A 3261-nucleotide genomic window follows, 5' to 3' on the forward strand; every position below is an offset into this window, starting at 1 on the left:
CATTGATAAGATCCCCTGTCCGTCTTCTCTTCTCCAGGCTAAACAGGCCAAGCTCTCTCAGCCTTTCCTCATAAGAGAGATGCTCCAGTCCCCTAATCATCTTTGTAACCCTTTGCTGGACTTGCTCCAGTAGTGCCACATCCCTCTTGTACTGGGGAGCCCAGAACTGGAATACACAGTACTCCAGATGTGGCCTCACCAGGGCTGAGGAGAGGGGGAGGATCACCTCCCTCGACCTGCTGGCAACACTCTTCCTAATGCACCCCAGCGTACCATTGGCCTTCTTGGCCACAAGGGCACATTGCTGCCTCATGCTTAACTTGGTGTCCACCAGCACTCCCAGGTCCTTCTCTGCAGGGCTGCTTTCCAGCAGGTCAACCCTCAACCTGTACTGGTGTATGGGGTTATTCCTCCCCAGGTGCAGGACCCTGCACTTGCCTTTGTTGACCTCTCCGCCCAGTTCTCCAGCCTGTCCAGGTCTCTCTGAATGGCAGCACAGCCCTCTGGTGTATCGGCCACTCCTCCCAGTTTGGTATCATCAGCAAACTTGCTGAGGGTGCACTCTGTCCCTTCATCCAGGTCACTGATGAAGAAGTTGAACAAGACTGGACCCAGTACTGACCCCTGGGGGACACCGCTAGCTACAGGCCTCCAGCTAGACTCTGTGCTGCTGATCACAACCCTCTGAGCTCTGCCATTCAGCCAGTTCTCAATCCACCTCACTGTCCACTCATCCACTCACTTCCTGAGCTTGTCTATGAGGGTGCTATGGGAGACAGTGTCAAAAGCCTTGCTGAAGTCAAGGTAGGCAACATCCACTGCTCTCCCCTCATCTACCCAGCCAGTCATTCCATCATAGAAGGCTCTCAGATTGGTTAAGCATGATTTCCCCTTGGTGAAGCCATGCTGACTACTCCTGATCACCTTCTTTTCCTCCACATGCTTGGAGATGGCCTCCAGGATGAGCTGCTCCATCACCTTTCCAGGGATGGAGGCGAGGCTTCGCTAATATCAAAACAGCCAGCATTTCACAAGATCTTATCTGTTATAAATAACTGTTTCTCTCTTTTTTTCTAGCTAAACAGTTATACCACAAGCCAATCAAAATACTCTCCAGCCCTTACAACCAGGCACTTCACAAGGATTATGGCCTGACTCCTCTATTAACAAGAAACAAATGCCATCTATGTCAAGAGTAAATCATACTTTCCTGCATCCTTTATGAAAAGTCTGCTTTACTACACTTCTGTTCTAGAAACAAACTAGGAAATTATTTTCTGGTTAATTTCTAACTAAAAGCATCTATAGGAGTAGCAGATAAAGACAATCCTGACAAACACAAGGCAGCTATCTGAGAAATTAAAACCTTGCTTTTTTGTTATAAGTATGTCAAATCATGCTGTTAGTCCATTTGTTAAGTGTCATGGACAAAATGTTTTACTGTGATCCACCCACAAGGTCCTGGGGAACTCAGAAGTCTTTCCAGCATCTTGACAAAAATCCGAAGCCCCTTCAGAGTTTTGCTGCTCTTGTCTTCACACCTTTGTTGCATCCCAAGGACTGCATATAAGCTCTGAGAATACATCCTAGAGAAGCTGCTAATAATTTAATATTTTCTTAATGGAAACACAGGTTCTTCTTTTGCAGGGTTTGTTAGAAGGAAATTGATAGGCAAGGTTTTCTGTACTGCGTTGAGACTAATCCTGGCTTTGTAAGATTGATAAAATTCTTTTCTGCATGCTCTGGGTGGTGAGTTTCCTTGGTGGACTTTCCTAGGAGACTGCAGTGTTAGCGCTGATTCTGCAGCTCAGGATCACGTTCCCCATCTGTGCCACTGCTGAACAACTGAGCCTATGACTTTCACAGAGGCTCCACACGTGTGATAATCCAGAAATATTTTCTTTTTGAGTTTGGGATCTCAACCAGAACAGCAGTGTATTAATGAAAGAGAAGTGGAAAATATAAATCAATTAGGAAATGACTCAAATTACTTTTGCCAAATAATAAAAAGAAGCAAGCTTTATATGTGGTGAAAAATCCAGTTTACAAATTACCCCTCTCTTTAATTAAAAGCTGACAGACTAACTTGCAACAAGTGCTTACTCTGAGTTTTTTCTCTATTTTTCAAAGTAGAACATTAATTCTCTTAATATCTTTGAATACATTTGAATATGCTAAACAAACAAAAGACTTGACTTTTTTTAAATAGTCATTCTGATTAAAACAAGTTTAAGTACTGGGGCCAGTGATTTCACTGTGGTGACTCCAAGGGGTCCAGTATATTATCCACAGTACCATGAATGTTCAAAGAATCTGTGTGTGAAAGAAGGTATACAGACATGGCTGAAGTTAACACATTTAGAAATTCAAGCTTATATGACTGGTCAGTCCTGTAATGTTCCTCAGCCTCTGTTACTAATGTAAGATGCTGTTAGTGAGAAAGTAAAATACCAGGTAACATATTGTTGCTCTATTCAGAATAAAAGAATATTGAAGAAAAGTGTTATTTAGGCTTTGTGATATCCTTTGACAAGAACTAGATCTCCAAACTTGGGATATGATTTTATTGTTAGCAATATCTACAGCGAGTACAAAGAAGAAAACTTTTTTTTATTGGGAGGAAAATGATAAAGACACTTTTCCTACAACTTCAAATTTGTACTAGGATAACAGCACAGTTAATACATAATGGAGGCATAATGTGCATTTAACAGTACTTTACAGCCACCACAGTGCTATGTTATGAATAAACTTGGCCATTAGCTGCAAAGAATTTAATTTTCTAGGAATAAGTATAATTATGGTCAAGTAAATATAAAATCGAGACAAGAATACTCTAGATCACAGAAACATAACATAATTTAGATTGGAAGGCACCTCTGGAGGTTATCTGGTCCAACAGCAGGGCTAACTCCAAAGTTAGATCAGGTGGCTCATGGCCAACATTTTCCTCTTTTGAGGATCAACTTAAACTGCTGTAATTCCACTGATTCCATGAATTTGTATTGTAATTGCACATTAAGACTCAACTAGCTATATACAGAAAGACAAGCTCTGGCCCAAAAGACATAACTCAATAGAGGAAACTCAGTAAACAGCCCAAGTCAATTGATGGAGATAGCTCGAATAGTCCTAAGACTATAAGCAACAGGAAGCAAAGATCAGTGTGCCAGCTTTTTAATTTTTAAGCACAGCACGGAGAATTTAAACATCATCAGATTTCAGCCTTGGCCAGAGCCAGATCTATAGATGGTTCTTACA

This window comes from Apteryx mantelli, chromosome 2 (assembly GCF_036417845.1).
Source record: "Apteryx mantelli isolate bAptMan1 chromosome 2, bAptMan1.hap1, whole genome shotgun sequence".
Taxonomy (NCBI): domain Eukaryota; kingdom Metazoa; phylum Chordata; class Aves; order Apterygiformes; family Apterygidae; genus Apteryx; species Apteryx mantelli.